Source organism: Pseudopipra pipra, chromosome 8, assembly GCF_036250125.1.
Source record: "Pseudopipra pipra isolate bDixPip1 chromosome 8, bDixPip1.hap1, whole genome shotgun sequence".
Lineage (NCBI taxonomy): Eukaryota > Metazoa > Chordata > Aves > Passeriformes > Pipridae > Pseudopipra > Pseudopipra pipra.
The window spans coordinates 21278024-21292500 of record NC_087556.1 but is presented as its reverse complement, the minus strand read 5'-3'; positions in this window follow the sequence as shown (position 1 = coordinate 21292500).

Below are 14477 nucleotides of genomic sequence, written 5' to 3'. Positions count from 1 at the left end.
AACACAGACAACTGCCAGTAACACAGAGCTGGGTTTGGGAGCTACTACATTTCTTTAGGTTGGCTGATGGGCAGCATTTAGTTGGGCAATACACTGATCCCTCCTCTTATCTTGAGAAAGATAATACTGTCTGTAGGAAGTGTATTTTTCACTAACAGCCAATTTATGTCCCATTATTTTCAGGACAAGGAATATGAAATGTTATCTGGCATTTCTGACTATACTTCCTTACCTGTAATTTGGTTTCTCTTAGACTTCCATTATATTGACAAAGGCACAAATTTTCTGAGCTGTGATTATGTAAATACATAGGACTTGCTTCTCCTCTTCTCTCTCGTGTCCTGCCTTAAAATCTTTTATTTAGATGAAGCCCTACTTTGCTTTTCACTGTTATTTTTTTTTTGCTTGCATAGTGGTTCTTTCCTGTAAAACTTAAAAGTATTTGTGCCAAAATATGCCCAGCATTCTTTCTGCTTTACTAATACATGGAAGTCCAGGGTAGGCTTTCTTAATTCATTTCAAACCTTACTCAAGAGCTTGAGTAATACAGCTGACTTTCCAGAAGGGCAACTGTGACATTGACATGTGCACAAAGAGAATATTGCTGTGAGTGAAAAATGTGTTCTGCAAACAAGGATGAACTCTCTCCATTAGGCCATGGCCCCTCTGCCTCAAGAAGATTTGAAGATCTGTGGCCACTTTGTCCATTCCTGCCAGTTAGTTATTCACATGTTCTGGATATTTAATTGCTTTTGCTCCTCTGAATATTGTGAGCATAAAGCAGTTATTTCTGGTGTACTCTACTGAGTCTTTCAGTAGAAAAATTCCATTCCAGAACCACTAAAAGCAAAGAGCAGACATGACTTGAAACTGCCTCAACTAAACAGCTCAGCAGCACCTGTCAAAACATGTCGTGCAGGCACCTCATTTAATGCTGGGTGACTAAGCCATGGAAAAGCAATTGCCTAAGCAGTGGTCCTCCATAGGAAGTACTGTGCTTATTAAAAAAGTTAAAAAGAAAAAAAAGGCAACTTCTAGCTTTAGACCACTCTGTGATTGAGCACACACAGCTTGATGGTTTAGGTGGTTTGTGTTTTTCAGTTGCTCCTCTGCTCTTACTACAGCTCAGTAACACTGGGCTGCAGATAATGGGAGCTGACAAAGGATCACACTACTCTGAGGATTTACTGTATGTCTAAGGACTGTTTTGTCAGTAATTGTCATTTCTCTGCCGTGAATCATTACAAGAAGCTAATACCCTTACTTGCTACCCCAAAAGTGCTTCCCCCTACCAATTTTCTAGATACTTCTCATGCACAGAAAATAGAATATGTAAGACAACATAGAATCAGAAAAACTTTTAATGTGATGAAAATGAAGAGTGGGGGTTTTTTCTGCAGCAAAATGGTGGCTGGTTCAGAACTGTCTGACTGACTTGATGGAATAAAGTACCACATGACCTCTTTGGCATAGTTATAGGTTAAGATCCCATGGGTAATTCAGAGTTTATTACTAGTCATAGTTTGCTGCATGTCTCTTGTGTTACTCTGTTTCGGTAGAAAAAAATGCCATTTTGACATACAGAATCTGAGATTTGGACCCAATTCCCTCAGTACCAAGCTATGAAGGGCTAGTGGGATTTCTCATAACCAAGACAATAGCAATTCTTTTGAATGCTGAGAGGAGCATAGAAAATTGTTACTAACCTATAAGAATATTTCACTGAATAAAGGTTTCAGTTTTTATAATGTTTTTTTGTACCTTTTAAATGCAGAACAATTTTTCTGTGTTGTCTGTAGTTTCTTTTGAAAAAGCAAATGGCATCTTTTAACAGCAGGGTTCTCAACCCCAGCATGTTTTTAAATTTCAAGGTACTACAAGGTACTACGTTGGGAACCACCTTACTGGTAATTAGGCTTCTTTTCTCATCTCATTTCAAAGATAAATGAAAATGCAAACTAACCTAAGGAGTAAATTCACAAGTGATTTCAAAAGTATAGGTGCTTCCATTTCCTTGTTCAGCTCTAGATCCTTTATGAACAATTTTTCTATTTTACTTTCTAAAGGGGCTCAAAAGTGGTGAGCCTCAGTGCATCCATTAATTTTATTTTTTAAAATACACAGTTACAACATTTACGTGTAGCTAGTTATATGTCAAATGACAGAAAATATATGTGTATTTCCTGAGCCTTCAGGCCATAAGCTTTTTTGGATAGAGTTGGAGTAGGTGATCACAGACAGTCTGTAACATTCCTCAGCATTTCAGTTCTTGCTGAGCTAAATCACATACACTATGTGTTGAAATCCCTTTATATAACACTTAAGAGTAGAGTCATTAGCAGCCCACAGAAATATTTTGTCCTAATCTACAGATTAGGACCAAGAAAAACATAAACCAGCTTTGTTAGTGGCATCTGTGGAGACATTTCAGAGATGATTCCAGCAAAAGATGATAGAAGTTGCCCCAGATGTCGGATCATCTTGTTTCTTTCTGAGCAGCACAGGGCCTTTCTTGGCCAAGCATGACTCTTGAGTACATCCTCTGCAAAGGTCAAGGCCATGTGGCTTGTAGCACTGAGCTCTCTGTGCCTCAGTCTTTTTAACCAGCTACCAAGATGGGGATAAAGCTCAGCATGGAAAACTGCAGTTGCAGATAATGTAATTACAGAGTGTTGTTACAATGGGAAACAATACTGCTGATGCCTCCCAAAACTGTGTGTGATGCATTTATTGACTAATATTACTGTCTTCTCACTGTCAAAATGGTGGCCAAAGTCCTTACTTATTGCAGCTGGCATTCATATGTTACATAAGTAACTATTTGCAAACCTGCAGTTGACCAGCAGAAGGTGTCTTTCATAGTTATCCTGTTTTTCCTTGTTACCACATGAATTAAATCACATAAACCTCCCATGCAGTGTCTCATTGAGCAATAACAACAATTTATGGCATCCACATATGAAGAGCTTAAAGAAAGCAATAAAAAAAAAATTGGTCTGTATAATAAGCTAGACACCTTCAAAAGCCTGTTAGACTGTCAAGGAGCCTCTTTACAGGGTAATTAGTTGCATCTTGATATTCCAAAGCGTTTTAAAAAGCAGTGCATAAGACTGAATTTCTCCCTTTTGGCAGCTGCATAATCATCATCTGGGAAGCCACGTGATCCTTTACTTGCACCTAAACCCAACATGGACGTGGCCGAGAGAAACTGAGTCTCTCTGCACCAGCCATGATGTGCAGCCTGGATGGTGGCTTTTTCTTTTGGATTGGTTCTAGTCTGGTTTTAAAAGAACAAGGCTTGTCATTGCACACCCCAGGAAAGGCACAAAAGGCACAAGCGAGCTGAACTGATCAGCATGTGGCAGTTCTGCGCCAGTCAGAAAGCAAATAAATACACTGAAGTGTAATTAGGATAAATCAAATATGCACCACAATTATATGGTACATGGTAAGCAGACTCCAAAAGTGAGTGGTGTACTTTTGTATTGTAACATTTCCTGTGTTCCCAAAGCAAATTTTTTCCTTATTTCATTTTTGAGATTTAATTAGATGGCTTCAAAAGATGTTTTTTTTTTCTCTAACAAACCTTTTTTGAAAGTTGTGTCTTTTTTTACTAATTTACTTATGGGGGAACTGAACAGGATTACCATCAAAATACAGTAAAAAAGCTTCCCTGTCCAATAGATAAGGATGCAGAAGGATGGGGAGACTGTACAATGAAGTTAAATTCTAGTACTATTAACAGGTGAACTTGGTGCTGTCTGGAGTAGTGCATATAGTGAATTTTGTCTTTTAAAATCTGCTGGCATGAAAAAAAAGAAACATCTAATCAGTACTGGATAAACCAGCACACGCATGCACACACACAAAATCTGCCTTTATGTTCAACACTGATACCAAAACAAAAGTGAGATGCCAGTGACAGCCAAGTGCATTGGCCACCCTGCCCCTCAAACACTGCTCTCGTCACCTTGTCGGGGTCTCACCTGGCTGGAGAAAGCAGCACATGCTGAAAAGCAAGAGCATGTGAAGAACCACTTGTGAGATCAAATCTTCAAGTGACTCAGTTGTAATGGGGTGCTTCAGGCAGTGACTGCAGGGTCACTGATCTGCACAGCCTGATTTTTCAGTCCCAGAAGTCCTACAAATTTCCATCTATGGAAACAAAGCAACCACTTGTCAACATGAGCTGTCAGCACAGTGGAGGATTGGGGTTCCTCGGGCACCTTTGACAAATCTGTCACAGCTGGATGCTGTTGCAGATTAAATTTCAGCTGGTTTAGGCTGCAGTTACACAGCTCAGGAATGGTCTCTGCTTGATGAGCAGATGCACCCAGAGTAATTTTGTGACTGAATGAGCCATGGATATGCCACCTGATACTGCAAATTGTACTGCCCCTTGCTCATTGCTACTCTCCACATGATTGCTGGATGCTACTGGGAGTCTTTGGGGTGAGCTGCCTCCCCAGGAGGAACTGCAGTCCACAGCAGTGCCCTGTCCTGGGGCCTGACAGACACCCGTTGCCAGTGGCTCCAGATGCAGCAGGGGTAACCTGCTCCCAGCTCAGGCAGTAGGATAGGTATAAAGACTGCTGGGGGAAAGGTCAGGGCTGGGCTGAGATACTCTTATTTAATGATAGATACTAAAAAGGGATCTGCAGACCTGAGATGGTACCAGTGCATTGCAAACCTGCACCAGGGGCCTGTTCTTGGGGTGCAGGGCAACTACAGAGCTTTGGGCTGACCTGAAAGTCATTATTTTTGTACTGGAGCCAGGCTGGCAGAATTGTACCTCTCTCTTCCTCTGGGAGGGAAGCCAAGTCCAGTTCTCCTAGGACACAGGGAAGGCACATGAGTCAAAGGCATAAAGGACACAGGGTGCCCTCTGCTATCACTGTACAGTGAGAGCACAGACTAAATGGAAACAGCTATTGGCTCTTGCTTAAATAGGGATGGGGTTGAGACTAATCTGCTCTACTGAAGAAGCTTCACGACCTTTTTTTTTTCCCAGCAGGTACAAAATTTAAAAAATCCTCTGGTTGGTGCATTGTAAGGCTCTGACACCAAAATGGAAACAGACCACAGTACAAGTTTACAGAAGGCAGGTTGGCCTCAGAGTCTGCAGAATAACAAAAGATAGAAATGAGTGTTGTGGCAGGATTCTGGAACCATACCAACTACTCGGCAGAGAAGAGATTCAGATTTCATATTATGTCTAGAACAAGATTATCCCTCCTTATCACAGCTGTGGATGCAATGTAAGCCTAGAGCAGATGCTGGAATTCTAAAATTCTGCACTATCCGAAAGCAGATCCAGGTCCCCAGCAGGTAAAATGCTGAACTTGCCAACACTTTGTTTTGTTTTTTTCTGCTTCTGCTGCTCCTGCCAGTAGTTGCAGTTGTGCTGAAAAGTTACTTTTAAAGGTCAGAGATAAAGATAGTTGGATATGGATTTGCAATCCTGAACACATGCCGTATCTGAGAAGATGATCTGATCTCATATTCTGGTTCAGTCCTTTTATAGTTAATCTCCCCATTTTCCAACTGTGTAGGAATTGTACATTTTGGCTAATCCTCATATGCCTCTGGTGGTTGGAGCTTTTTCCATTGACAGCAGTTCATCAGTACAGCTAAACAAAATCACTGTAAGCTGTCAAACAGAAGACAAATGAGAGCTTACAAAATAGAATACTCGCTGAACTGAGACAAAACTTCCAGCGCCGACAATGATGATGGCAGGGGAGCAGAGACTATCTAGTTATAATTGCCAATTTAACAACAGCTGAGCCTGTACTTATCTGAATTAGTACTTCTGCTAAATTCATGATGTTTTTTCCTGTGCTAAGCCTTGACGTTAGCAGACACAATGCAAATGCAGTGTTCCAGGGATAACTCCTCTCTCAAAAAGCAGCAGGTGGTGGTTAGTCTGAGGAATGAGTCCTAGGGCAAGATTGCTTTTTTCCCTTATGTGGGCACCTGCTGTTGAGATGAGATTTTCTGAATCTGCCTGCAAGCCTCAAGGTGATGAGCATGAGCTGGCTTTTAATTTATTATTTATTTATTGTATATTATGTGTGTTGATGATGTTAGTACACAGCATGGCATACCTAAAGCAGAAAGAGAATACAGAATCCTGAAATTAAACTTAGGCTATTCGTTACAAAAATAGGGGATGGCAAGAAACTGGAGTAAGAAACAAAGTCTTTTCATCTTTCATGTATAGGCATACTACATCAATTTTGGGACAGGAACCTTCTAACAGCCTTCTAACCCATATTATGTACAAGAGGAACTGTGTCCCTTCTCCAATCTGACAGTTATTTTAGTCCTATAAATAGTTTTTAGTCACATAAATTATGCCAGAGAAAAATAAAATTGGAGGGATGACACAGAAATAGGCTATATGATACAGATAAGGAAGAAATTTGTCTTCTGCTGAAATTTCAAATGTTACAGACCAACATGCCACATCCTAAAAGGCTTTGACAGGACTCTCATCAGCAAGAGTATAATTTCCTACCATATATTCTGTAAGTCACAGCTGCAGACTTTTCTTCTAGTAGCACATTTGGTTTGCAGTTTGGAGATGAGGCAGATCGTATACAGTGGTCAGTGTGCTCTAACAATGCCTGTGGTCTGAAGCATCAATATTTGATCCAGCTTTGACCAAAAATGCTGCACTGGAGCTGAGATGGTGGGTTGTGCTGCAGGGGACAGGGGCTGACAGCACTCACTGTGCTTGGAGCACGTGTGTGTCATGGAGCAGGAGTGCAGCTCTGACTGACAAAGGCCTTACTCGAGCAGCCTTGTGGTCCAGCTTCAGAACCAGCTGTGTGTGTTTCTGTCTCACCTTTCTAAGTCATAGAAATATGTGTCATAATCATGTGTTCAGGACTGCAAATAGGGGTGCACATTCACATCTAATACTTTTACTTATGTAATTCTATTATTAAAATCTAAGGAGACTTTAGCTTTACAAGGTTGAATTTGAAAGTGATTGAAGAAAGATGCTGGAACAACACATTCATCTATTCTTTTCATACTGTGTGTAACATCGTGTTAGACTTTCTCTAAATCTATGTAGGCAAGAGCATGGCTTTAACTGAGCCAGTGTAATGGCTCCTTCCTAGCAGGAGTTGTTTCAGTTACCCATTCCCAGCTCCTGACTCTGGCCCAACAGCATGTGAGGTGGGTGGCTGTGAAGGAGGATGGAGATACCCACCTGATCCTTTCAACACAGCCATGAGACTGGCTGCAGTCACCTCGTGAAACCAGCCTGCACTCACCCCCATTTGCCTGTGTGAATTTACCTTTTTCTTTGCTGCCAGATTTAGATTACTTAGTACAGCTCTGTGTGTGTGAATCTGACCTGTTCTCCATGACGGGCTGTAGCAGAGAATGTCAGAAGAACAGAGCTGAGCAAGGAACTTTAGCTTTCCCAGTCTTGCACTTTAATATGCAAGTAACATCGCTTCAGACTTGCATCACAGTGGTCAGTAGGGGTAAGTGTAGGTCTGAGGCCATTCAAGCTGACAAATCTCTGACTCATCTCTCCTCTCTGTTGGGGTGATATACTTTTCACATTAGTGAGGCCCTTGAAATAAACTGACAAAGGAAAGACAAAAGGGAATTTAAAAAATGTCATAATTAATTCAACATTTTAAATCACCAACTGCAATGTTATTCAATTTTGGTGAATGGGAAATTAAATAATTCGATTTTTTTCAAATCTCAGAGAGCAATTATTCAATTGAAAGCTCAAAAGCTCAGATCAATCTTCAGAGAAGTATATTTCTAATGGACAGGATTTCTCTCAAGCCAAGAACATGCATTATGTCTGCAGCGTTCTTTTCAAGCTTACAGCTCTGGAGAGTGCAATTTATTAATCTGTCAGATTTTATGCACTTCTTGCCAGGGTATCATTTATATATTATTTCTCCAAACCAGAAAAAAATATTTTTAGAAAGAGCAAGTGGAATAAAGCCTTTAAATACAAATCAGCTGATTCAGAGTCCCTTCTCCATTTTCTATCTCCTTCAGCCACATTGCCTTTTATTTACCCCCTTAAGTTAAACCAGTCAGATGAGCTTTTGCTCTCTTATGACAGAATTAGAGAAAACAGGATAAGCAGTTTATCCTTTCAGTGTACAAACCAGGCATCTCTTCCAAGCGGATGTATTAACGAGTCACCACAGCCAGGTGCAGCCCAGGGATGCTCACACCCAGCAGAAAGCCTGACTTGGGGGGGGAAAGGTCCTGCTGCATGGAAAGCGCAGAGAAAGGGGCCTGTACAGCTCCGTAATTCTGTTCTTCGTTCACTGTGCAAAGTATGCAGTTAATGAGATACCTACTGCTGCCAGTTTCTCTTCTGTGCTCTCTGCTGAAGGCTCATACTGCTCCTCTTTGCTCAGCACTCACGTGCCTGCACATACCTACACATACACACAGTTCCCCCACACTTTTTAAGTCTAGAGCCAAGAGGAGGCTGTTAGTACAAGCTTTTGGAAGGCTAATGTGCAGGATCCCTCCCATTCAAGGATATGTCAGCTTTAAGTTACAGAGCTCTGCAAGGAAATGTTCCCTCCTCCTCCGCTCCACCTGACACACGAAGGCTGCTGCCACCACCAGGTCACCTGGTACTTCCTTTAATAAGACCGTATTTCCAGTTGCTAAGAATCTTACCAAACTTTAAACACAGTGCTACATGGTTCCAGTGGTAACTGTGGAAGGTTTCTTCTTCTGAAGGTTTGGACACTTAATGGGAAATGGTGGCAGGTCTCTGACAGTCTCAAAGTTTGAAGCAGGGAATTGAAAACTAGGTGGTAGAAGGAGTTCACATTGGTGGTTGAGGTGGTGGGTTTTGTGACTTGTATGAAGAAGCTTCCAAAACACCCTGAAAATTTGAACACTGAAGCTGCTTGTGTGGGATTTGATGAAACTCAACTGTAATTTTCCATAGGGGTTTTTTTGCATGTGTAAGGGCCACATAAAGAGAAGAATTGGATTTTAGCATCTTATCATTACCTGCAGGGCTGTATAGCTGGGCCTGAAAGCAGAAAGGCTGTCCTCCAGAGCTCCTGGTAACTTCCCTGCTTAGCCTGTCCTACTCCAAGGCAAAAGATAAAAATGTGGCCTCAGCAACAGGTGTAGTGAATGAAGGACAAAGAGGTCGGGGACTGAGCAGTCACTGAGAAAAATGCATAGGAGATGGTTGGCATTAATCTGTGACAGAGCCCGGGAGCTGCAGGAGGGCTCAGGGCGTAGGGGGCTATTGATGACAGATTGGGTGAAGGAGGCAGTGACAAATGGGTGAGGAGATGAGGACTGAGTCTGAGCAGAGAAGGACATGGATCCAGAGACGATCGGGTAGGGGACGGTCAGGAAGACACATAGGTCTGTCACCACCAGAGGCTGGAGGAGAGGGTGCCTCAGCCCTTTGCTGCTCTCCAGCACCTGGCAATGCCAGTGCTGGGGCTTATCGCACAGACACACATGTCCCCGCTGCCGGCACATCCCGCACGTGATGGATCCCGTGACTCTCCCTCAGGAGATAACGCGTGTCCGTGTCACTGAGGTAACACGGAATGAAAACTGTGCCGCCCCCACCCCTTCAGGTTCCCTTTTCTCTCGCTTGAACACTTGGCAATTACAGCCCCAGGTCTGTGCTACGAGCACTGTACCATCAAGGCCCCACAAACGCTGGGACACACCAGAGCCCTTTCCTCTCTTCCACAGCCCCCGGGCACCGCTCTCCCCCAAAACCCGCTCAGAAGGCAAAATCGCTGCTGTTTCCACGCGTGTCCCTGCTGTGCCCGCTGTCACAGTGCAAAGCAGTGCCCCACCACAGCCTTCCCCGGGGCTGGGCGGGAAGCGGGCGAGTTTAGATCGTCGCCTTCCCGATGCCCATCGCCCGACACGGATCATTTCCCCCTCAGGGAACGGCGCGTTCCCCCGGCCCCGCGTCCAGCGCGGGCACCGCCGCGGCTCCGCTGCTGCCGCTCGGGAACCCCGTCCGTTCCCAGGAACCCCCTGCATTCCCAGGAACCCGTCCATTCCCAGGAATCCCGTCCATTCCCAGGAATCCCGTCCATCCCCGGACACGCCGCGCCCCTGAGGAGCTGCGGCCCCGCAGCGCCCCGAGCCGGCCCGGCCGCGCTCCCGCCCGGAGGGACCCGCGTCAGGGGAAGGAAAAGCGCTGGAGAGGAGAAGCGAGCCTGGAAATAAATCCCTCGGAAAGCACTGGGGTGTAGGGCACCGGCAGCGAACGAGATGCCGCACTGGTGAAGATAAGGATGTCACGCAGTCTTGCTCCTCATAAAATACACATCTGGACTAGTTCTGCCATTTGAAAGTGATTTATTTCCTCTGATTAAGCATTTAAAGTTCTGTTTATATTTTTGCCTGTAGAATCGTACAAACACGATTTTCCTCAGCGGAAATACTTTTCATGCATAAAGGTGAGATGCACAACTCTTCACATTGTTACAGGGAAGAACAGCAAACCTTGCATCATATAGCACCAAGAAGAATTTTAATTACAGTGTGAAGGAAAGATACCATGAAAGCTTCTTGTTTCATGGTGAATCGTTTAAGCTGACGTTTTTACTCTGAAGTATATGCTGTTTTCCAAGAAATGAAAATTAAACTTTGCATTAAAAAAAATATACCTGTTAAAAAAGTTAACAGTTTCCAAAAATTAAGATATTAAATGTTACTTATTTTCTTGCATAGCAAATTTTCTTTAAACTTTGAAACAGATAAGAAAACCTAACAAAAAAACCCAACACCCCCCCCCCCCAAACCACAAAACAAAAATCCAAAACAAATGAACAAAAAAAACCCACACCAAAAATTAACTCTTCCTTTCCTGATCTTCCTTTATTCTAATCTGGTCAAATAGCAGGAAGTAATTATTGAATATGCATGACTACATCATGACGTTGACCATTCCTCTGAAAATTAAGCATGCAATCCTGCTCTTTATCACTGTAAAAATGGCACTAGAGAGTTCAAAATTTATTGTCAAATAAGCCACTTCTATTTGACTTTCAAAAAGTTTTTGGTAAGTGCCAGCTCTAAAGACTCAACAAGTGACCCAAAAATTCATACTTCAAGTCTTTCATTCTCTTGCATCGCCATAAATAAAACACCCAGTCCTGTTGTTCATTTCAGAGATGAAGAACTAGATGTGACAGGCAATTTCAAACACTTATGCACAGCTGTTACCTGGAGACACAGGTTGGAAATAGCACTAATTAGTGCACTATAAATACTGCAAAAGAGGAGATATAATTAAACTTCCTTTTTGACAAGGAAAAGGTAGTAACATTTAATATTAAATCAAACTAAAGGAAAGACCTGTTGAGTAAGATTTGATTTGATATAGTTGCTGCTCAAGAACAGAACTTTACGGTTTGCCCAAGGCATCCAAGAGTGCAAGGGATCAATAAAGACAGGATTGCTCTTCTCTCCCAACACCTTTAGCCACTCATACTTCCAGGACCAGGAAGGAACATTACAAATATAAACAAACTGCTGTCAGTCTGTGGATACTGCAGTGCTGTCCATTCTCATTACATCTCTCCACCTTGTGCACTCTCTGTCCTGCAATAGCAGTCCACCAGTACATTTCTGATGCTACTTATGAGGGCATTTCAGTATGTTCAATGAAATTACCACCAGTATAAGTAAAATAGTTTAGGCTTAATGACTGTCAGTCTTACTTATCCTACACATAAATCTACATTCAGTTTTGATTTTGAGTTGCAGTCCATTTTCTGAACAATTACTTCTTTTGAGCTGCTCACAATCCTTCCATAATTTTGAGAAAGTGTATTATTTACTTCAGCTTAAGAAAAAGTGACATATTAATTACACTGCAAATGCATACTTCACAGATGTAGACATACATTATCTTTTTTCTTGCACGGTGTATGGTGGCTCCTGGGGATTAGCAAGGCAGCTCCTGTGGCATCTTTGTGACCAATCTCAGTCACAGAAGGTGTCACAGATGGAGTCACAGTCTCTGTGACATCACCAAATTAAAGCTCAATCCAACAAACTATGAAACTATGGGACTCTGGTTATTTCTATCCAAGATTGAGACCCTGTCTGTGGATCTCAAATAAGCAAAAACATGGACGTTACAAGACTTCCAGGACTTACAGCTATTCCAACAATATTTATTTTAAATGACTAGCCAGAGTTAATGCCAAAACCATTGTTAAAACACACGTATTTTATAATCTAGGGCTATCAATATACTACTAGGCAACACATTTACTCCAGTTGTCGGGCCAACTTAAGTATTTAGTTATCGATTATCTCAACTGCCTTTATTTTTTGGTATCTGTTTGGTAGAGAATGTAGATCTAATAAAGTCAATGAGAAATTCTGTTAATTTAATTCTGTTGCTTTCAAAGCTCAAAGAAACTTAGACTGTTCAGACACTACAAGCTGCCCTGGAATGAAGGTCTTGTCTTCACTCTAAATTACTCAATTCAACATCTGAAAAAACCCTAACACATATTATTAGCTATACAGTGAGTTGGGCATTGGTAGTTCACACACATAACACAACCCCTTTTCACAGGAATTTATAATTTATACACAATGACGCGACAGACAGACATGATTATCAGACAAGAAGTGCAAAATGGCATGCAACTGCTTGCTTTCAACTTATATGCATTATCTTCCATTTCAACACTATTTTTATGAGGTGGCTCACAGTGTGGGCCAGCACCCCAGCTCACACTTACACTTTGTATACATTGAGCTTAATACAGTCTTTTGCATTTTCACATTCATAACATCTTTAACGATTACTGACACTTAAATTCAAGTGGACAATCCAAACTACAAGCATTCTTTATATATGCATTCTTCAAGTTACACAGAGCTTACGAGCTATTCCACTCAAGTATTCCACTCTTCCTGCTTCCAGGAAAAGGCTGCATAAGGTACATTTTTATTAGATTATTCACAGCAATAGAATCATGTTGTGCATACATCAGCAGATCAGTGTCCTGCTGCAGTTGAGTAGCACCTGTTTTCAAATTATTTCTGCAATAGTTTTACTTGCTTAAATCTCCCGTTTTGCTGAACTCCAACAGCAGCCCAGTGTGGGTCTCCAGGCTTGGACGTACTGCAGGTGCCATCTTTTATAACTTTATGGATTTACAATTAGAAGATAAGCTCTAAACATAGAGAAAAATATCCTAGAGCACACACATGCAGCCCACACACGGTGTGTGGCAGTGCTGAAGGGACACCAATGACACTTTTGGTTGGTGTGGCAATGGGAGTATCTGGTCACCTCACCTTGGTCAGAGAGACATGACACAACGTGAGGTGAACAGTGGCATCTCTGAGGATGACACAAAAGAGTATCAGAACTAAACAATCAGCTTGTGGAGATGACAGATCCAGTTATACATACAGATTCCTGTGTTACTAAAAGACATTCAATGCTGCAGAATTGTCACAATTCTCTTCCTATGATTTTATCTGGAAATCAGTATTAATCAAATCTATAATTTGCATAGATTTTTTTTTTCAGACTCCTGAAGCTTCACACATAACAGGTATGTGCCAGTGAATGATACTGATATCTCATAGTCAAAACAAGTCACTTCACTTGCAGTAAGTGGTTATAAGAAACTGGTCATAAGAAACACTTTTTCCCCTGGCGCTGCAGAAGGCTTGGAATACACAAGTATCAGTAGGCTCAAAGTTACTGTAATGACAACAGGATAAAGTGAGATGTTGGACTGTTTTGACAGCTGATGGGCACTAATCTTGTGAACTTCCCTGGCTTTAACACACATGCACAAATAATCATTCGGGTAGAAACCTGTCCTGCTAAACTTACTTCATGCCAAAGCCAGTCAGAAAGTTTCAGAAAGACCATGTAAACCATTTTTTGAGCACTATGACTGAAATGTTTCCATATTTTGGGTGTTTTAAACTAGTTCCAACATTGCCTTATCAGGTGCATTACTTTAATGCTATTCAGGAAATTTTTAAGACTTCTGTCCACTAAAAGGCATCACATCCAAAATTTGCATCTGCCAAGTCCAGGCTCAGTTTTCACTGACATTTGTACACACCCACATTTCCTATGTCCAATATCACAGAACACAATTTTTGCACATGCTCTGAAATTACTCAGCCTTAACAATATAAAACGCATTAGTTATTGGTCTCCTACATCTCCCTGGAATTCACACGCAGCTCTTCTTCTATCCCTCCCATCACAGGATTCCATCCTTTACAGCAGACTTCATATAAAAACATGCTCTTCTAAGCCACAACACAGTGCTCAGTCAAGTTACCAGAACATCAACCTCATTTCCATCTTCTGTTAGAATTTTCCCTAGCCTACTTTTCCTGCTTCCCAGAAGGTTACTAACGTAGGCTGAGGACCTTCTCGTTCCCTTCTGTGGAACGTGTTCTAATTTTGTAAGCATTCACCA